The sequence below is a fragment of the Protopterus annectens genome, chromosome 7.part0 (assembly GCF_019279795.1).
Source record: "Protopterus annectens isolate FY-2018-M chromosome 7.part0, PAN1.0, whole genome shotgun sequence".
Classification (NCBI taxonomy): Eukaryota; Metazoa; Chordata; order Ceratodontiformes; family Protopteridae; genus Protopterus; species Protopterus annectens.
Genome location: NC_056739.1, coordinates 1619928283 through 1619951447, shown reverse-complemented (window position 1 = coordinate 1619951447; position 23165 = coordinate 1619928283). Strand labels below are relative to the sequence as shown.

The following is a 23165-nucleotide window of genomic DNA, read 5'->3' as shown; positions in this document are numbered from 1 at the left end:
CATTTATATAAAAGTAATCAAACCATATTAATAAGTTCACATTTACTAAATAAGAAGTTATGTACTCACCATAACGTTCCATGTGAGTTGTTTATCTCATCTTCATTCTTTACTAATGGGTTCGGAGCCAATCCATTGGCTCCGGTACAGCCATATGCAAAGCTCAAGGTCTTTCAGTAGCTCAAGGCCAAGCCCCTATCTCATGATGCACTGTAAATCACCTCAGATCTTGTTTGCTGCGTGTACTATAACCATATAAATGAGCTATTCTCCTATGGAAAGGAAGAAGAAATTGAGCAACCAGAATGAGACCAACATCTAGGTCAACTATCAGCCAGGAAGGGGAAGGAGGGAGGGACATAAGAATAAAGGTGAGATGAACAACTGACATGGAACATTATGGTGAGTACATAACTTCTTAATGTGAAATTGCTCAATCTTGCAGTTCATTCCTTATTGATGGGCAGCGTCCCTAGCATCATCAAACTCGGGTGGCTCATGGGAGTACAATCTTCAGAACTGTAGACCCAAAAGAAGCCCTGTCCCTGGAGGCCTTATCAACTTTGTAATGCATGATAAAGGTATGAGGTTTAGACCAAGTGGCTGTTGCACAAATGTTATCAAGGGGGAATTTGGCTTGGAATGCAGAGGATGTAGAAACTGCTTTGGTTGAGTGAGCTTTAATCTTATGTTGCAAAGGCATATTAGCAGCTGAATAGAGAAAGGTGATACAATCAGATAACCATTTAGACAGAGTTGTTTTAGCCACTGGTCTACCTTTTCTGGCTTCAGAGAATGAAACAAAGAGCTGGTCTGATTTCCTGATATCTTTGTTCTATCCAAATAAAATCGGAGCTGTCTGTGAACATTAAGTTTGTGCAGCATATATTCCAACGTATTGGAATGATTAGGGAAGAAAACTGGTAACTCAATGACTTGGTTGATATTAGTTTCAGAACAAACTTTGGGCATAAAAGAGGAATTTGTCCTAAGAGATACTCTGTCAGCATGAAAAATCAAATAAAGAGGGTTGACAGATAAAGCTTGAAGTTCTGACACTCTGCGGGCAGAAGTAATAGCTACCAGAAAAATGGTTTTCCATGACAAATATTTGAAATAGCAAGATGATGCTGGTTCAAACGGGGGGAAGGAGTATACGAGACAGCATAAAATTTAGATTCCATGGGGAATAGGGAGTTTTCACAGGAGGTCTCATATGAAATATGTTCCCTTGAGACAGGCCTTGGATAACTTATGGGACATTATATTTAGCCCGTCAATCCTGAGATGAAAGATATAGCAGCCAACTGAACCCAAACTGTTGCGGCTGCTGCTGCATTATTAAAAATCATAGTCAAGAACTCTAGTATGGATTTCAAGGGGGCTTGGTAAGGATCAATGTACTGCTTAGAGGCCCATATGGAAAATCTCTTCCACTTACTAAGAGATAATCTTCTAGTGGACAGCTTATCAGATGACAAAAGGATCTAATTTGTCTCATTGGAGAAGTTATGAAGCCTGGTTATGAGTGGAACTGGAACAGCCAAGCTGTCAGCTTCAATGACTGCAGCGAAGGATGAAGGTCTCCCGACGGATGTGTCAGGAGGTCTGGAACTGGGTCCAGAATCCAGGGATCCTCCAAAAGATAATGTTGAAGGAATGGGAACCAAATATGCCGAGGCCAATTAGGGGCTACAAGAATGATGGTCCTTCCTGGGGATTTTGCTTTCTGTAGAACTTTGGGTATCAATGGGAATGGAGGAAATGCATAGAGGATACCTGGGGGGGGTAATCGTGTACAACTGCATCCCTCAGGGTTTCTCCTGGAGGAGGAATCAGGGCAAAGTAGCTTCTGCATTTCGTGTTGATGTGATTGACAAAAAGTTCGCAGCAAGTCTGGCCCCATTTGTGGAATATCCTGTCCACAATCTCTTTCTTGAGGGACCACTCATGCGGCAACAAGATTGCCCTGCTCAGTTTGTCTGCTATCATGTTGGATCTCCCCGGGATATGCATTGCCAACAGAAAGTGCTGGGAGGAAACGGCCCACTGTCAAACTCTGAGGGCTTCTCGACAAATGGGGTAAGATCTGGTTCCCCCTTGCTTGTTCAAGTACCAGACTGCTGACATATTGTCTGTCTGAACTGCAATCGTTCCAGGGGGAAGAGAGTCCTGGAAGTACTGCAATGCCAAAGATATTGCTCTCATCTCCAGAACATTGATATGCAAGTGTGACTCCTGACCTGTCCATGTGCCTTGGGCAGTCATTCCCTGAAAATTTTCCCCCCACCCTATCAGGGAAGCATCCATGGTCACAGTGGCTACTGGAGGGGGTAGAACAAAGGGACATCCTATGATGACATGAAGGGACATCAGCCACATCTGTAGATTTTTTGTGCAAGAGCTCATAATTATAATTGTGTGATCCATGAGAAGTTCCTGATAAGACTATTGAGTGAACAACAGCCATTGAAGAATCCACATATACATTCTTGCTAATGGTATGGCTAGGATTGCTGCAGCTATCAAACCCAATACTTTCAGAACTTCTGAAGCTGATGCTATGTCTTTCGATACCAATGTGCCGACATGCTGACGAAGAAGGCAGACTCTTGATAGGTAGCCTCAGAGTGGTGGTTGAGGTGTCTAGCTCTGCCCCGATAAAAATGATATCCTGCGATGGCGACAAGGTAGACTTTTCTGAGTTGACAGTAATGCCTAAATGATTGCAGAGTGACAGCATGTACTCCCTTGCCTGAATCAGTTGATGCCTGGTGGTGTCGGTAAGGAGCCAATCATCTAGGTATGGAAACACCTGCAATCCTAGATGCCTCAATTGAGCCATGACCACTGCCATGCATTTGGTGAACACTCTGGGGCTGTGGTGAGACCAAAGGGCAGGGCTTGAAACTGATAATGATTGGCTCCCAGCTGGAAACACAGATGATCTCTGGATGGCCTGGCCATCTTTATGTGGTAGTACGCATCCTTGAAATCTATCAAGCACATCCAACTGTCTTTTCCTAACAAGGGAAGTATAGACTGGAGTGTGACCGTCTGGAACTTCTCTTTCTTTACACATTGGTTGAGTCTGCTGAGGTCCAAAATGGTTCTCCAGTCCCCTGTTTTCTTTGGAACCAAAAAGAACCTCGAGTAAGTTCTGGATCCTGTTTGGTCTGCTGGGACTGGCTGGATGACTCTTTTTTTGTAGCAACTTGTGGACCTCTATTTGTTCGCTGTAACTGGCTGGAATGTCCTAGATTCTCCTTACGGACGGGGGGGGGTGGCGAATGGTATGAAGGACCCTCTGGAAATGATACTTTGTACCCGGCTGTCTTTTTTGTTATTTCTTGACAGGCATCTGGATACAAAGATAAGCGACCCCTGACTGCCTCCGGAGCAGGACAATCGGGCCTCCTTTCAGGAGCGCTGGTAGGATTGACCAGAGAAGTAATCTCGTGTCACCCTGATGTTGTGCACCCCCTCTGCCGTGAAGGTGGTGTCTTTCACAATTACCCCCTCCTCTGCCCCTGGAGGGGGTTCACCACGTGGGTCCTGAAAGGCTCCTTGGGCTTTCTGGAATCACAGTTTTCCTCCCCTTTGGCCTTTGGGATAAGGACGGGTAGGGTTGGAAAAATGGACTCCGATGACAGACAGAGTCTTTCCCTCCTGTTCACATCTGGTCAGAGTTTCCTTCACTTTAGGCCCAAAAAGGGATGAGCCATCAAAAGGGGTGTTTATGAAGGATGACTTAAAGGGTTCCGTGAAGGAACACAAGTGCATTAAGGAATGTCTTCTGACAATGATTCCTGTACCCGCTGCCCTACTCGTTCCATCAGCTGCATAGGATATGAAATGCATGGATGAGTTGACAATAGAGTTTAGAGTAGCAAACTGGGCAGCAACTTTGTCAGAGGCCCCTGTAGCTACTGTACCCTGTAGAGTATCTCCCAACTCCCTAAGGAGATCTCTTTGCAACCTAGTGAAATGGGTTAAGTAGTTCAGTGAGCGGAGAGCAAAATTTGCTGAACTAAACATACATTTCCCATATCTATCCATGATCCTAGACTCTCTATTAGGATGATGGATAGAAGAGGAAGTCTCAAACATTTCCTTTTTGGTAGCCGCCACCACTACCATGGCATCAACAGGGACTCCTTTGGACAATAAGGTTCTATCTGGAGGAGCTGATATGAACTTGTTAGGCCTCCTAGGAACAGGCTCCATGGACTCCGGTGCCTCCCACCCCCACTGAGAGGCCAACTGCATGAGCTCATCAAAGGGTTGAGACACCCAAGGGGTGGAGGGTTGAGACCTGAAAGCCTTCAGGAGAACTGACTCATCCTCAGTAGGGCTTTTGGACTGCCAGTCACCCCTCTGCCTTAGGATCTCAAGTATCTCAGCAAAGGAGATATCCTCAGAGTGGGACCACGGGGACCCTTCTGACTCATCCAAGTCAATATCAGATGTTAAAGACTCCTGTGGTGATTCCAAGTGTCTTGTCTTGTACAACCTCTTCCTGGGAACCTCCTCAGTGGGAGCCTCTGGGGAGGTCTCGGCAAAGCAGGGGGCACCCTATGTGGCTACCTGAGGCTCTGGTTCTCTATGCCTAGCATGGACGATGGAAGCCAAAGTAGACACAGGTGCTTTAGGGGATGAGGAAACAAGGCCTGAAGTTGAGGATGTCTTAGGGGACAAAGCTCTCCTCATGGCCTTGAAGGGACCTTGGTTCTGATGGGAAGGACTAACAGATCAGAGGGAACCATCAAACCTTCCCGCACTGAGGACATGGGCTCCAAGCCGGAGGCAGGAGCTGAGCTCATCTGAGCCAAAGCCCCAAGAGGAAGAGTCGGCACCGACAAGTCGGTCTGACTATCCTCCCCAGATCTGACTGGAGAGTGTCGGCTCCTAGAGTCCCAGGCTGACGCCGAGGATGTCAAGAGTGGATGGAGCTGAAGACACCAGAGCAGGTCTCTGCTCCAAAGGCTCCACGATCAATAGGTCTGCTTCCTCTGGCTCCAAAGGGCTGGTACAGCTCGGAGGAGGAGTAGTCACTGCAGGAATAGTGGTCTTCGGCTCCAAAATCACTTGGGTTGGAGCAGACAACAATTTAGCAAGGCCTGGTGCCTGTAAAAGCTTCTGCACCAATCGATCCATATCCAAATCCAACAGGCTGACAGATGACCTAGATGAACGCACCGATGGTGCCGACTGAAGCAATGGTGACTGAGGCACTTCGGATACTGCCTCCAAAACTGTGGGCTGGCTCCAAAAAGAAAGGACAGCTGGTTCCAAGGTCTGTGGAGCCGATGTTGCAGAAACTTCCAATTTTTTAGATTTCTTGGCATGCTTAGAGTCCTTAGATTCCACAGAAGATCTAGCCCCTGTCCATCAATTTTCTTTTCCCCTCTAACAACACTCTCAAAGAAAAGGAATGACATATGGCACAAGACTCGTGTAAATGGACAGCTCCTAAACAATAAATGCATGTTACAAGTCCATCCGCTGTAACATACATTTTTTTGGTTGCAGTCTGAACACTTTTTAAAACCAGACTTTGGGTACTTGTTTTTGTCATCCACCATAATACTGCTACAACAACACACAAAGCATATGATAATAAAGAATTTTCTAGGCTCTAACAACACACACACACTACCGAGCCTATGAAAAAGGTATCTCAAAATTTTAATAAAGCTATTAGGCTCTAAAATCACACACACACACACTAGAAATGAGCCTGATAAAAAAATTAACAACTAGCGAAAAGCTGTATAAACCCACTAAATATTTAAACACACTTTCTACAAGTAAAGGCCACAATATACAAGGCCAACAATAGAAAAGGCTATTAAAGCCACTAGAAAACTACTTAACACAGCAAGAAAATTAGGCCAAAACACACGAGCCATTATTTTGATTACTAACCACATACGGGAAGGGGAGCTTCAAGGAAGCTATAAAAGCTAACTACCTAACTTATCTATGAAAGTTTAGAAAAAATATTACTTAAACAACTGTTAAATGTGAAATTATTTAAGTTGTTACTGGCCCGAGCTTGCATTGGAACCTCCGATCAGATGCTGTGGCAAACCAGATCTGAGGTGATTCACAGAGCATCATGGGATAGGGGCTTGGCCTTGAGCTACTAGAAGACCTTGAGCTTTGCATACAGCCATGCTGGAGCCAATGGATCAGCTCCAAACCCATCAGTAAAGAATGAAGGTGAGATTAAACAACTTCACATCATTATATATCACATATATTGTATATCCTACAATCTAAACAATATTATATAAACTATTCAATTTCTGCCTTCTCCTAAACCGCATTCCTCTTCCAAAACATTTTCTGCATATATTGTTTCTACAATTTTCAATTATTTCTATTTAATTTAATCTCACACTTTTCTAAAGATCCCACTCCAGATCTTTTATTTCTGTTACAATGTTCACTACTTCAAATATAGCCGGTTTAGATTTTTGATTTCCATTTTCTAGAAATTGCTTTTTGGTAGCCACCAGAATTAAACTTAACAAGGCCTTACTATGTCTTGGCAATTAAGATCCTGTATTCCTGCTCAAAAATCATTTCCCAAGTTGCACATTTGTTCATTCAGTAGTCCTGACACAGTTTTCTGTAGTTAAGTTTTAAAGTCTCTCAACTCATTCCACTCTAAGAACATATGTTCCCCAGTTATCTCTTTCTTCCCCATCACACCTCCAACATTTGCCATCTACCCAAGGAAAAATTCCTTGGAGTCTGCTTTTAGTACAAAACTGTCTAAGCAAACACTTCCAAGCAAAAATCCTAAATATTCTAGATTTTGCTGCATATTTGGGAGCCATACATATGTTATCCCATTGTTTCTTTGTGAATTACATATCTAATCTCTCTTCTGACCTCTTTTCATCGATTCCTATAGTTATTGTGTAATATTTTATAGGCACTAAAATTATCCATTTTTAACAGCAGCTTCTGTTCTAGATTCAACTAAAAACTTAACAAGCGATGGTCTTAAATTTAGGATTCCCCTATCCTTTTCTCTTTGTCTATACTCTGATATCAATCCATGATAGTGAGGGCTGTTACTAGCATGCAATCCAGTTGTCTGCTTGGCCTCTTCCTGTTCTGTTACCTTATCTTCTCTAATTATTTGTTCCCAGTACCTTGGTTCCTTTGTCATCGTCCTCCAATAGATTCCAGCCCATGCCCTCTTGTCTATTCTCTGTACTCCTAATTGCAGTCATCTCTATCATCAGAATCTCCTTTCTCCATTCCTGTGTTGGCTTAGTTCTTAGTATATCCCAAGTTGGTTTATATGAGCTAGGCGGAGGGAGGTGCAGCTATAACACCCAGGGCAAGATTTTTTTTTCAAAAAAAAAAAAAAGAGGGTGGGAAACTCACTGATTTGACAAGTTCATCTGCTGTGAGTTTTGCTGTGATCAAGTGATAGGCAGCGAATTATAAGTTACCTCCATCATAGCTAACAGACTTGCCCAACATCTGCCAGATTTAGTTAATGATCAGTGCGGTTTTGTGGGAAACATCCAACAGTATATTAAAGACAGGGTTATTAATAAAGGCGGTTCAAGACAATAAAGATAAACTAGTGATAATCAGTCTAGGCATGGAAAAGTATTTAGAAAAGTGAAGTGGTATTATCCATTGAGAATCTTGCTTGTCTTTGGTTTCATGCAGGATTTTGACAAGTAACTGTAGAAATATATTCAGGCTCAGTGACTTGCATAAATAAACATGGGGGGTGTATTTCACTTCCCTTAGGTTTATCGGGGGACTTATCAGAGAGCCTATTGTAGCCAGTATTCTTTGCCTTACAACTGGAACTGGCTGTAATGATTTGTAAACCTACCCTCAGTGGATATATAGTATGGGATTTAGATGTGAAAATATCTTTATTTGCAGATGATGTGCTGATATAGATGCAAACCCAGAAAAGAAGCTTAGCATACTTTTCACCATTTTAGAGAAAGTACAGTTGTGTACACTTACCATAAATGCAGATGTTCGAGTGCATTCACTGTTGCAGTCATCACCTGTGGGTTATCCCTGCTATGGTAGCCTATGGCCAGCCCGAAAACCAGAGTCAATGTTTTTCTGCGGCAGCTGCTGTCGCTTGCTGCCTGACATTAGGTCGTCAGTACTATAAAGGAAGGCAGCTGATGCCATTACATCAGTTTTTCTTGCCCTAACCAGTCAGAGGCCCAAGTAGATATGGTAAAGGTGGCCCTGGTGGCTAAAAGCCACCATTAGAAACTTATGTCTCCCTAAAGAATGAAGATATAAGGGGGAAGGAAGGTGGGAAACCAGGACTGCAACAGTGAATATACTCGAACATCTACATTTATGGTAAGTGTACACAACTGTACTATGTTCTTCATGTTTCACTGTTGCAGTCATCACTTGTGGGAGGATTCCCAAAGCTGAGGAGAGGGGTGGTAGGATTAGTAAGAGACCTAGGAATGGGTCGGCATGCCCTGCAGAAGCAAACTTTGTCCTAGCCTTAGAAAATAGAGGCAGGTGGTAATGTTTGGTAAAGGTATGGACAGAAGTTCAGGTGGCAGCTTCCAAGATGCCCCTGATGGGAATGCCTCTGAGGAATGCTGTGAAAGTGGAGGCTGCCCTAGTGGAATGGGTTTGAATAGACTTGGGGGGGGGGGTCCCATGCAATCTATAGCAGAAATGGATACAGTGTGATATCCATTTAGAAATGGTTTGTTTGGAAAGGGGATTCCCCTCTGTCCCTGGGACAAAACTGACAAGTAGTTGGTCTGTTTTCCTGAAGGGTTTAGTACGGTCCAGATAGTACTTGAGTTGTCTGTGCATATCTAGTGGGTGCAGAATTCTTTCCCCCTTGTTTTAAGGGTTAGGAAAGAAGGTGGGTAGATGTATGGCCTGGGTAAGAGTTGCATTAGATACCATCTTGGGCATAAAGGAAGGATTAGTCCTCAGGGAGACCCTGTCTGCATGGAGGATGATGAAGGGCTCAATGGCCATCAGTGCCTGAAGTTCTGAAACTCTTCTGGCTGAGGTGATAGCTAGGAGAAAATCAGTCTTCCGGGAGAGGAATCTTAGTTCTTCTGAAGCAGCGGATTCAAAGGGTGGTAAAGTTAAACTTTCCAAAACATAATTCAGGTCCCAGGTGGAACTGGATGGCCTTCTGGGAGGTCTGATATTAGAAGCCCCACTGAGGAATTGCTTAATCAAAGGATGGGAGAAACAGGAGCTATTCTGTACCAAAATGAGCTGAAATGGCTGAGATGTGGATTTTAACAGAGGAGAAGGAGAGGCCACTATTAAGCAGCTCCGCTAGGTAGTCCAGGATAAGAGGGATGGAAGGTTGTGAGGTATTGCCCCCTCTGGACTGGCTCCAGGAGCAGAATCTTTTCCATTTTCCTGTGTAAGATTTTCTAGTGCTGGGCCTTCTGGCCTCTGTGTTAATGTCTAGGACCTGTTTGCTTAACAGGGGCCCCTTGTTTGCCTTTACAGTATTAGCCATGCCAATAGTTTGACAGTCTGCATGTCTGGGTGCAGCACTCCCCCCCCCCCACCTGAGTTAAGAGGTCTGAGATCAGGGGAAGCTGCCTGGGAGGCTTGTAAGGTCAGGCTGCGCAGTAAGGGGTACCAATGTTGCCTGGGCCAATCTGGAGCAATGAGGATGGCCTTTGGTCTCTCCTCCCTTATTTTGATCAGTTCTTTGGGAGTAAGAGGCAGAGGAGGGAATGCGTAGACAAACAGGGTGTTCCAGGGGAAGGTCAAGGCATCCACCTTCCAGGCTAGGTGGTGATACTCCCTGGTACAGAATTTTTTTAGCTGATGGTTGAGATGAGAAGCAGAGAGATCCACCTCGCCTGAGTGATTTGTAAAAAGATTTTTCTGTGGAGCTGCCATTCGTGGGGGTCCAGTAAGTTTCTGCTTAAGTGGTCTGCCAGGGTGTTGCTGATCTCTGGTAGGTATTGGCTATCAGGTGTAGCCCCATGGAAGAGGCTGTCAGCCAGAAGTTCATGGCTAGCCTGCACAGAGGGTAAGATTGGGTCCCTCCCTGTTTGCTGATGTACCACATTACTGTGGTGTTCTGTTTTGATAAAGGGAATCCCTGGCTTGAGATGGGGTTTGAAGGATGTCAGAGCCTTTTGTACTGCCATCATTTCCTTCTGACGGATGTGTAAGGGAAGGTGCTGGGCATCCCAAAGACCTTGGGTGCACCTGCCTTCTAGGTGAGTGCCCTAAGCTATGCCTGAGGCTTTGCTGGTAATGGTCTGCCCGGTTGGGTGGTGGGTGAAGAAAGACCCTTTTTCTGGGCACAGGACCCTGCTCACCAGAAAAACTCGGCCCTTATATAGGGGATCAGAGGGAGAGAGGTCTCTAGAGGTTGATAATGCTGACACCAAAGGTTCTTTAAGTACCACTGAAGTTTTCTCATGTGAAGCCTGGCCAAAGGAATTAGAAGGATGCAAGATGCCATGTACCCCAAGGAACTTTCTCGCAGTGAGGTGATGTCTGGAAGCCAGCTGTGTAGAATAGAGAGGCAGGAAGCTCTGCTTTTCTGGGGATAGGAAGGCCATTTGGGATGCTGTGTCCAGCAGTGCTCCCAAGAAAATGATCTTCCTGGAGGGTGCCTTGATTTCTTCTCGTTGATGGTTTACCCTAAGGAGGTTAGAAGGGTTTTGACAAAGAGGAGGTCCTTGAGGAGCTTTTCTTTGCAGTCTTCCTGAATAAGGAAGTCATCCAGATAAGGGTAAATTTGTATATTTTTCTGTCTGCAAACGGTTACAGCCAGGGCTAAGCATTTGGTGAATACCCTGGGAGCAGCAGATAAGCCAAAGGGTAGCGCAGAGAACTGAAACTGTTGTGAGCCTGCTCTGAAGCGAAGGAATTTTCTGCAGGATTCTCTTATGGGGATATGGAGTTAGGCATGTTTAAGATCTAGGGTAACTAACCAGCCATTTTTTTGTCAGCATAGGCAGCAGCTGCTACAAAGTTAGCATTTTGAATTTGGGGACCACGAGGAAAGTGCTCAGAATGGATAGATCTAGGATGGGTTGTCAAGTGACCTCTTTTCTGGGAACAAGGAATAGTTTGGAATAAAAGCCTTTGCCTGTTTGATCTCAGAGGACAGGTTCTACTGCCCCTTGGGATATGAGAGTTTGGACTTGTTTCAATGCCTCTGCCCACTGATTTGGCGGTAAGTCTGGGTACCTTCTTGGAATTGGGAGTTTGTTAAAGGAGAATTTGTATCCCTGAAAAATGATCTCATTGGTCCTTTGTTACAGAAAGCCAGTTTTCCTTGCAGAGGGAGAGCTTCTACCTAGTTTTTGGTGAGTGGAAAGAGGGCAGAGGGAGTCACTGAGAATTTTTGCCATAGAGGGATGCCTTAGAACTCCCTGCCTTTGGAGCGGAAGTGGTCCACTGTTTGGTTATCTGCTGTTCCTGGGAGAGGAGTCTGGGTGGTCTGTCCCTGCAGGGCTTACCTTGCCCCTGTCTGCTAGGTACAGGAAAAGACCAGTGTTTTGAGGAAAAATTCCTGCAGAACTTAGGAGGTTGTACTTAAAGGTAATCTTTTACTGTTTTCATAGATTTTGCTTCATCTTCCATCTTTTAAGCACCTCTTCTGCTTTTAGTCCAAACAAGTGGTCCTTATCCAAGGGTGCATTAAGTAATTTAGATATGACATAATCAGAGAGAGGTTGTTCCTTCAACCATGCATGTCTTCTAATGACAGATCCTGACACTGCTGCCCTGCTGCTTTAGGTTTCTAGGGCATCATATCCGCAGTGTAATGAGTGTTTAGCCACTTGACAAGTAGAATGCAGTAAATCTGCTAACTCTTTTGAATTGGCACAGTCAGAAAAGGTTGAAATCTTTTGTTTTAATAGTTCCAAAGTGTGTTGTTATTTTAACATGTGGAACTAACAGTTGAGTGCTCTGATAGCTAAGGTTGCAGAGGTGTTTCCCTTTTTACCCCATCTCTCCAGATCTTTGGAGTCCTTGTCAGAAGGAACAGGATTCTTTGCATTACTAGCCTTAGCTCCTTTTGGCCCCTGTGTAATGACCTCCGGGTCTGCAGCAGGATTTCTGTACAAGTATTTGTGAGAATGCAGTACTCTGTAATACCTGTCAGGTTGTCTGGGAGCAGGTGGGAGGACGTCAGGAGTTACTCTGGATTCATGGTAGATATCACCAACCACCTCTAAGATTGGAGGGATGGCCAAGGGTCTGTGCTGGGGTAGGTCTAGAAACTCTCTTAGTCTTTTCTTAGACTGAGGGAAGTCCTGGGATTCCCAGTGGAAATGTTCCCTGAGGATGTGAAAGGTTTTCCCAAAGGAAATATCTTGGTGGGGAGGCAGAAGGACTGGATTCCTCTGCATCTGAATCCTCATATGCAATCAGAGGTTGTTGTTCCTCTTCAAAATCTGAATAATGAAACTGCTCAGAATCCTGTTCTGTCAGTATTTCCAAAGAAAGGTCCCTTTTCCTTTTAGGAGGTGTGGTGACTATTCCTGATAAGGGTGATAAGATCCTCTGCCATTTTAAGGAGTTGAGCTTGGGGTGGTGGAGCTGGGGTAAATTGGTGGCTAGAGGTAGTTTTCCTAGGAGTGGCCTTGCCTCTAGGCCTAACAAAATCCAACGGTCTGAGAGAGACGGTAGTCAGAGAAGACATAATTTTTGTCTAGATTCGGTAGTGCTAAAAACCTCCACGGAAGACGGTGCCTGTGTCATGGCTCCGGACCCAACCAAGGCAGACACAACCAAAGGCACAGAAGACAAAGAAGATTTCTGCGGCATACCAGACTCTGAAAGGGTCTCAGTAGAGGCCTGAGAAGGTATCGAATCTGGCATCAGTGACTGTGAAGGAGCCTCACTGAATTCTGAAGAACTGATGACCTGCTAAGCGGTAGAGTCTTCAGAAGGCTTAGCCTTGTGTAGTCTGTCTCTATCTTTATCCTTACGTTTTTTCAGAATGTCTATAGATTGTTGGCTGATGGACGCCATTTTGGAACGAAACTATCTGGCTACAAAAAGAGCTCTATGATGAATGGTTCTCAAATTAAAGAGGGCACAAAACCGGCAATGGGGGACATCGTGGTCTGGGCCTAAACAAGTGACGCAGTATGAATGGAAGTCTCTGTGTAGTATTTCCTTTCCACAGTCGAGACAATTGTTAACTTTCTCGGACATCGGTTAGTGCAAGAAAAAAGGATCCCCAACGGAGTAGTGACGCAGTATGAATGGAAGTCTCGGTGTAGTATTTCCTTTCCACAGTCGAGACAATTGTTAACTTTCTCGGACATCGGTTAGTGCAAGAAAAAAGGATCCCCAATGGAGTACTTAGCTTTAGATGTTTTCAGCTATAATTCAAACTCTGGTAGCCTGCATCACGGCTCTGGACCCAACCAAGACTGACACAACCAAAGGTGTGGAAGACAAAGAAGAAGATTTCTGCGGCATACCAGACTCCGAAAGGGTCTGAGTAGAGGCCTGCGAAGGTATTGAATCAGGTATCAGGGGCTATAAAGGAGCCTCACTGAATTCTGGAGAACTGATGACCTGCTTAGTGGTAGAGTCTTCAGAAGGCTTAGCCTTGTATAGTCTGTCTCTATCTTTATCCTTACATTTTTTCAGAATGTCTACGGATTGTTGGCTGATGGATGCCATTTTGGAACAAAAATACCTAGCTACAAAAAGAGCTCTATGACAAATGGTTCTTGCATTAAAGAGGGCACAGAACCGGCAATGGGGGACGTTGTGGTCTGGGCCTAAACAAGTGATGCAGTATGAATGGAAGTCTCGGTGTGGTATTTGCTTTCTACAGGCGAGACAATTAACTTTTTCAGACATCGGTTAGTGCAAGAAAAAAGGATCCCCAATGGGGTACTTAACTTTAGACGTTTTCAGCTATAATTCAAACTCTGGTAGCAACAGACTCGCAAACTTGTGAACTGTTTCTGCTACAGGCTCCACGGCAGGAAAGACTGATATAATGGTGTTGGCTGCCTTCCTTTATAGTACTGACAACCTGACACCAGGCAGCAAGCGACAACAGCCAACGCAGAAAAATACTGGCTCTGGTATTCGGGCCAGCCGAGGGCTACCACAGCAGGGATAACTCACAGGTGATGACTGCAACAGTGAAACATGAAGAATATCCTTGGTATTTTTGAGGGGTACAATTGGAAACAAAAATTACAGGTCAAGATATAAACTGTATCTCAACATGAAAACTGAGACATGATTTTTTTTTTAAAGCTCTTTACATTAAATATTTGAGAGTTTGGTTAGGTAGGTCAATACAAGATCCATTGAATACAACATAAGAGACATTTATAAAGAAGATGAAGCTGGATATTAGGTGATGAAAACTAAAGCTTTAGACCTCAGTAATAGAGTACAAGCATTACACTTTTTCGTGCTGCCCTTAATTTTCTCAAATTCCTATGCATTGGTTTATCTAGGGCAGTTTTTTCTATTAATTAAGAATATGTTGACAGATTTTATATGGAATGTTGGAATATGTAAAATGTTGTGGAAAAAGCTGGTGGCTGGGAAGGGAGTGAGTAGATTGGGAGTTCTGGGTCAGTACCTATTATACACTATGGAAGGATGGGAAAGCCCTTTATGTTCTTAGACTGGCTTTGGCAAGGCTGAAGAAAATACTGTACATCAAGAAGTTAAAACCATGGAAGATTATAGGATACCAGTTGGATATACAGTAGAGAGTCAATTATCCGAACGTCAATTATCTGAAATGTCAATTAACTGAACCAGGCTTCTAAAGTTTTTGGGTAGGAAAAATCAAAGTCTGAATTACGTATTCACTTGAACATGTTTTTGAGCTAGTAGCCAGCTCATGAGTGAAAAATGTTCTTTATTGTCCACTGGAATTGCTGAATGATTGAAAAGTGTATTCCTGTGTGCAGAAAAAAACAAGATTTTAGAAGTTTTTTAAATGGTTCAATTACATGTTTGATTATCCGAAATACCATATGTCCCAATTAGTTTAGATAATTGACTCTCTACTGTAGTTTCATGGGTGTCTCAGTTGAAGATTATTAAGATTAATGAAGAAAAAAAAAAATAGCTTGACATTATATGGTCTGGACATGTGTGATGCTCTCGGATTCAAATTAAGCAAAAATTTAGCTTGAATATTTTCTTGGACTTCAAATATGAACAAATGATGTATACTGCATATGCTATGTGTTTTGGCTACTGGGAGAGCACCAGCTCTACTAACCTCACTACTAAGAAAGGATAGATGTTTTTTACTGATAGCTAAAAAGTTTGTAAGCAGAACATTGAGAGTTTGGAAGGAGATGAGAATAAGGTGATGCACAGAATGAGGCATAACTTGTCCAAGAGACAGAGAAGAATCTAGATAATAAAAGCTGAAAAAGGCTATGTCAACTGCCAATATATGCTACTAAGTCTAGGAAACATCATATGTTTGGGAAAGTCTGTTTAATTTGCTTATACTTCAGCTAGGCTACAAATGATGATCCCTTGGTAGATCTCACACGTTAATGATGTGAACCAATTGTCTGTGTGTCATGGCAGTATCTCTTCTAGCCTTGCCAAACAGTGAATACATTCAAATGGGAAATGCACTGATTATTAGAAATGCTTATCAAGATAGTAATGCTCACCAAATCAGTTATGCTTTTTAGTTAGAATAATCTGATGCACTTGACAGAAAATGAACATACATTGGTAAATGTACTGATGACAGTATCTAACTAAAAGCAATCAGTAAGTAGCAGAAATAAAAAAAAAAATAAATAATGATCTAAGCAACAGAACAGATACTGTAGATGGTTTACCAAACAGAGAAAGTATTAAGTCCAAAAATTATTCCTGGCATAAATTTGATTTTCAGTGGTTACCATAGTAAATCTATAAGGAATCACTGTAATTCATTAATGAATAAGGTACTGTTCATACGAATATTATGGACTTTTGTGAACGACAATGCAGGTCAATAAATTAGGCTATGGACTGATTATGACTGTGTTTATAAAAAAGCTGGGTTAAAGGCACAATGAGGAAGAGGAGGAGGAAAACAAAATGTGTAAATGGAAATACAGCCTTTGCATTTACTTACAGGATGCTGCTTTCCTAATGGAAGGACAATGAACATTTCTGACACTACTGTGAGATATCTTTTCCTGAAAATTATGTGGTGAAACCGAGCTAATTTGCTACTGTTTTACATGTGCTCTTAAAGCTTATATAATATTAATCAATTTGTTATAAAAGTCTTGCACTTCTTTTAAGATATTTTTCATTAACGTTTGTAAGGATCACTGTGGAAGCATAGTCAGTGGAAATTATGTCAAAGCAAGGTTGAATTTGTGGTTCTGATCCCAACTGTGATTTACAGTTCCAAGATGAAAAAAATATAACTCACAATCAACTGACACAAATGCCTGACAAAACATGAATTAACTTAGTGCAAAGAAAGCAAAAGCCAGAATGGCCTGGGTAAGACTGTTGACTCAGCTACAATAAGAAATGCAGAGATGTGCCATGTGCGTGGCATACCATAATGATAATCAAAAGGAAGAGATGCAAACATACCTGATACCAAGTTGTTTGGTGAGCAGAGAAAAGTACTAAGTTGTTTTGGTTTAATGAAGCCACTTTACGTGTGTGTGTGTGTATATATATATATATATATATATATATATATATATATATATATATATATATATATACACACATATATATATATATATACACACACACACACATATATATATACACACACACACACATATATATATATATATATATATATATATATATATATATATATATATATATACACACACACATATGTTATGTAGATTATTACTGCAAGTTCCTAGATATAATGAAAATGTAAGACACAAGAGCGAATTTGATTCATATATTAAAGCCTATATTCTCTCAGTTTAATTTCTCCAAATCTTTTGAATTTCTAATACCAGGACAGGAATGGACCCCATTCCTAAGTCAAAGTATGATTAAAGTTCATGAAATTAGTATTGTTCCAATCTTTGATGTTAGTCAAAAATGCTCGCAATGTGCCTAGAATTGACTCCTGCAATTCATATGGATTTACACACATCAGTAACATATCTAAATAAGACTGTAAATTCTTTTTTATGAGACACATTGCTCCTATTACTATTGGAACTGTCTGGGTATCCTTCTTCCAGATTGCCCTTGTTTCTGCCTGCACATCCTTCTGTTTTATAACTTTGTCTCTCGCCTTACATAACACACTGCAATCAATGAGTGTAGCAATTTCAATGATCAGTGCTACTTTTGTTTTCTTTTCATGGACTACTATATTTGTTTTTCTCGCATTTATTTTTTGAAATGTTTGTAATGGGTGATTCCATGTGATATAAACTTCTTCATTTTCTGTAATGCTTTGTGGCTCATATTTCCTATGCTTCTCAGCTACTTCAATATTATAATGTTTGCACAATCTCCAATGCAACAGTCTTGCCAATTTATTATGCCTATCAGTATACAGGCCTCCTGCCATTAATGTTATCACATCCAGCAACAAGATGTGTAAACTGTTTCCAATTCGGTTTTACAAAACTTGCATTTGTATATTTCTCCAACATGTTTGATGAACTTTGTAAACCAGTGTGTACGCAGCCCACTATCCCGGGTCACCAATATTAACCTTTTGTCTTTGAATTAAATTCACCACTCCTTAAACATTCCACATTTCTGCGTTAGATCCTGATCACCATGAGGTTGTTCCAGGAGTTTTCTGAACTTGCAACTGTATTTATGCATTTTCCACATTTGCCTTTTCATCTGATCCTTCACCTAACATTTGGTCTTTTGTTTTTTGGCACATTCATTTGCTGCCTGATTTTTATCTACTTTTGATTTCATTTTAATTCCTGCTTGACACCGATATGCTTCTGCAAAACTAAACAGGGAAATCATCTTAGACTTGTTCTCCTCATGTTTTAAAACTTTCACTATGTTTGGATCTTGTGAGGTCAGCAGATACGTGTATGCAGTCCTACAATTGCAGATCTATACAAGTAATCAATTTTGAGGAAGTCCACACCTCCTTCAGAATGGGGAATATATAATCTTGGTACACAATGATTTTTATAAAAATCATTTCATAAGCATGAAGCAGTTTTCTCATTTTCCTGTCTAAACGATCCAATGCCTTTTGGGGCCAGTCACTCACTCCAAAACTGTAAGTTAGAACAGGAAGAAGAAATTAGTTTATAGCTTGTACTTTGTTCCTAGATGTCAGAACTGTTTTCAGTATTAATTTCTTCTAAAATATTCCTTACTAAGTTTTATTTGCATTTGTTCATGTTTTATTGTTGGTTCTTTATCATTCCCAATACACTCCCTCATGCTGACTGTGATTATAAAAAAGCTGGGTTAAATGCACAATGAGGAAGAGGCGGAGGAAAATAGAATGTATAAAATGGAAATGCAGCCTTTAACATTTACTTACAGGATGCTGCTTTATACTCCAGCTAGCCAACAGGTCCACAAGAGCCTATATTCTCAAGAAAGGGACATCAGATGTCATATTCAACAATGGTCCACAAAGGAAAAGTCAGAAATTCAGAAGAGATGTGTATGAATGGAGAAGCTCAAATATGTCAAGTCTGACTAAATGTGATGATCAGGGGACATGTGGACAGAGCTAAAACAATGACAAATTTCAGGGACAGAGTTGCAGCAAAAGCTATGCAAACTGTCATCTCACAATTCTAAGAAACAAGAATACTACATTGCAGGAAGTCAGTCCCTCACCAGCACAATCTATTACTTCAGCGATGATACTGATGCCTGAAAATCAATACAGGCAATGAAAATGATGAAGAAACATCAGCTAAAGACTACCAGACTTATGTGTTAGGAACAAAGAAAGAAAAGAAAAGTCATGAGAAACTTAGTCTCCTGAAGCAGACTCAGTTGTTCAAACAGCTGAACTAAGGTACTGTGTTGTTCATGGTGAAGAAGGAAAACTCTACACTAGGAATCATGGACATGTGTACAAGACAAATACACAGAAATTCAAAGATGAAGAGCTACCAGAGTGTTCAAAACCAGTACTATAGAAAGAAAATACAGATTGTGAGAAGTGTAATGCTCAAAGAGTTACAGAGGCTCGTTTTCTTGTACTGCCAAGAAAAGCTGCAGACTTCCAGAAAGAACAACTTCCTTTTAAGTTCTCTAAATCTGGAAGACCACTAAAAGAGCAAGATAGCTACTTGGGCAGCATGACAGTTGAATGCGACTCTAAGGACTGAAAAACTGCATTTATTAAAAGCTTTTTTTTTGGAAACATGCAAAAATATTATGTAAAAGCCTATGGCATGTTTAGTTCATACCTTCAGAAGAAATCACTACGACAACAATCCCAAAAGGCCTTTTTAAGCCTAGTCATGCTTCCCAAATATACTTGACATGTTTTGATACCACTTAATTAGCTTGGGTATGGATGATCAGGCATTTACAAGCTTTCTCTTTCTAATACAGACACAGGTAGCAGATCAGGGTAAATTTATGATTCCCCATCCAGTGATCCAAGTTGCACTTGAATAAGTGCAGAGAGGAACTCTGCCTCACATGGATGGGAAAACAGATCAGAGAAGTTGTCTCTGAGACATGTACCTGTCCCTCCAACATGTGATATTTATGTTGCAGACAAGGTTTCGGTTCTTAGATCTGGTGTTTCTAATGCCATTTGTTTTGCAGATATGCAACAGGTCCATAAAAGCTGAATCAGAGGATGCTTTGAAGGCCACGCATAGACTGCATCACAGCAGTCTGTAGGAAACTTGAGTACAATGATAAAGCTTTGAGGCAGTCTGTGTAGGTCATGTCAACAACATGCATTCATTTTGTGAGGAACCGCAGTGGACATTCCAGTTTTTTGCATATGCCTGGTCAGATTCATACTGAAGGGGGAACAGTACTCAGTGACTGGTGTAATGAGGACTTAGTACAATGGAACAATGACATGCTTACAGTATAAGTTGCGTAACACATGATAATTTCCTTACTACAGTAGACACATAATGGTCAAAGACCAAGTCACTGTCTATGTGTGTTCCAAAATCCGTGACCACAGCATCAATTCTTAGGGGGTATATTATCAATGTAGTCATTTACAGGGGGTGGTTGTCTTCATAGATTCATAAGTGTGTACTAAGCTAACCACCACAAGGGCCTTTTTAAGCATAGCCATCCATCCCAAGTCTCTGACAAGTTCTGGTACCCTTGATAAGTGTAAGCAGGTGCTTGGGAAATGAAACATTTACAAGCCTGGAAAACAAACCATGTACAGGCTGTCTGTGCCCATTAGAGACATAGATGCCAAATCAGCAAATGAACTTCATGTTCCCCATCCAACTGTCCAAGTTACACTTGAACTGCATTAGGGAGGAAATCTGATTCACATGGATGGAGAGTGTTCCAGAGAAGGGGTAGTCTTTGGAATACATACCTATCTCTCCAGCAGGTCCTATTTATATCACAGGCAAGGTTTACATCTTCAGAATGGATAACTCTGGTGCTGTTTGCTTTGCGAATATGCAGGAGTTCCATCATGGTGGTGTTTGACATTGCCTTGTATGCCAGACATAGATCTCCCGTCAGCAGAGTGTAGGAAACAGAATATATGCATTGGGCTTTAAGGTGGTCTGCACTGGACATGTTATTTATGCCCTGTATTCTTTTAGTGATGAACCTCTGTGGATATGCTAGTTGTTGTATGTACCAGGTTAGATACAAATGAATACAGTGGAAAAATGATCTTCTTGGACCTAGCTGTTGTACCTTTGTGCAAAAGTTGTACAGCATACATAGCCGGCGTTAGGCATAGGCCAACTGGGCAGCTGCCTAGGGCGCCATTCTAACAAGGGCACTTTTCCAATATTTATTAGCTGTAAGTAGACCAGGATGGGGGGCACAGAGTGGTGTAGTGGGGGGTGCCAAGTAACCCTTTTGCCTAGGGCACCAGTTGACCTAAGGCCACTCCTGACAGCATACAATGATTTCCTCACTACTGTAGACACTTGATAGCCAAAGGCTAGATCATTGTCTGTGTCCCCCTCCTCCAAGTCCCTGACTACTTGGTCAACTCTTAGAGGTGTGTTGTTAATATGATAGTTGCCAGGAGTGGATGACTTCCCAAAGAATACCATTATGCATTTACTGGCATTTAGTTTTGGTCCATGGCTCTAACACAAGTAATCTGTCTGTATCAGCACTTCCTGTAGAACATTAGTGTTGGTGAGGATTCTAGGACTGCTCCTAATTTGCAATCATCTGCAAATTTAGTTTTTCTGAAAAGAAACTATTATGCATTTTTGGGCATTGAGTTTTACACTCTGTGTCAGGCCGTCTTGGAGGATTTTTGTGTCTTTGAAGGATTCTAAGACTACACTTAGTTTCCGTGAATATGGTCAGCCAGAGGCTTTTGATGTTGGTCTTGACTTTAGAGAAGTAGATGCCAAGAAAGAGTGACTCCAGCATGGAGCCCATCTAGCGACTGGCCTTTTTGTGGCACTAGACTCACTTATCCTGACTTACTGTGCCATATCTGTGAGCCAGCTGGCTATCCAGCAGGTGATGTAGGGGTTTATACCTGATTTAGTGAGCTTGCCTACAATGCCTGAGTGGAATATTGTGTCAAATACTTTGGCTTTGTTGAGGTAGGCAGTATGCACGTTGTTCATTGCTTTGGTGACCTTCTCAAAGAAATCTATCAGGTTGAGTAGGCATAGCCTGCACCTGATGAAACCAATCTGGGTTGGATCCAAATTTTGAAGGTTTCCTGGGTCATTATTTATCACATCCATGACTATTTCTTCTACGGCCTTACATATGAGGCTAGTCAGGCTTATGAATAAGCAATGGCATGCCCTTGCACAGAGATATAATGGCTGCAGTCCTCCATTCACTTTGGAGGAAGCCTGTTTGGAGGATATAACTGGATAGTGCACCTAGTGGCCCTGTTAGGTCATGTTTCATGTTGTTAAGAAGGCATCCTGGAATACTGTCAAGTTCCAGAGATACACTGTTTTTGGCCTTGGAGAGTGCATTCAGGATCTGTTCCCTAATGATAGTTGGGGGAGCCATGGTTGGGTGTATTTCTTAAGATGTCTCTGCAGGAGAAAGCAAGGTAAAATTGGAGCTGAATTTATGGTCCCATAGATCTGCTATATTTTCTGGTTCATTACATATGTCTCCAGTTACAATTAGTTCAGCACCTTGCCATGTACTGCCTTTGAGGTTTGAAACATAGCTAAAGAATGCCTTATGGTTGTCCTTAGCCTGGGGGGCTACTATTACCTCAAATCTGGCTTTGGTAGAATTAATTTGTCCACCGAGTTGTTTATTTCATTTGATAATGGTGTTCTTACTTTGCTAAGAATTGCATTTCATACTTTTGGCCATGATTTTCTTCCTTTTGTTAAACAATTTATTGATGCTGGGATTCCGCCAGGGTGGTTTTTTTTTTAGTTTGTTCTGTGATCATTTCAGATAGGTACTACGGCTGCTGTGTAGTTGTACACATGACTGTAAAAGGTTTTTGTGAATGATTCTGCATTGGCAGTGGTGTTTCCTGGGTTTGGAGGAGCTTGAAATAATGTCAGGGTATCACTTAAAAGTAGGAAGTTTGCCTTGGAATAATTCCTAAAAATTCCAGGGTTACCTGGTGTCTCAGGTTTTATTTTTATTTCATAGGAAACTGCTTTAGAATCTGACCTGAGCAATGAGGAGATTGCACTTGTGGGGGTAGACTGCTCCCCCCTGCTGGTGAGGAGTAGGTCAAGAAGTTGCTGTCCTTAGTGGGCATATGGACTAGCTGTTCAGGAATCTTTGTGCCTGTAAGTTTGAAGCTGTGTATGATTCCTAGTTTACAGTGAGTTAGTTGAAGTCACCCATGAGTATAGTGTAGGAGTGAATGGAAAATGACTCAAGTTCATTTAAGTTAGATGGCATAGATTTTCTGACTCATAGAATGGGGCCTATAGCTCGCAAAGAAATGGTAAGGGACCTTGCTTACGGTGAGTTGTACGTGAAGAAGTTTGTGTGTGTCACACTGTTTGACCATCCTTGACATGTGATTGTTTTTTATGTAAACTGACATG

At 41.9% G+C, this 23165-nt stretch overlaps 1 protein-coding gene across 1 annotated transcript in view; it reads right to left on the bottom strand.

Annotated features, from left to right (window-relative positions):
* The window catches only part of NPRL2 (NPR2 like, GATOR1 complex subunit), a 1906629-nt gene that overhangs the window by 1955 nt on the left and 1881509 nt on the right, over window positions 1–23165 (bottom strand). The window lies entirely within an intron of this gene.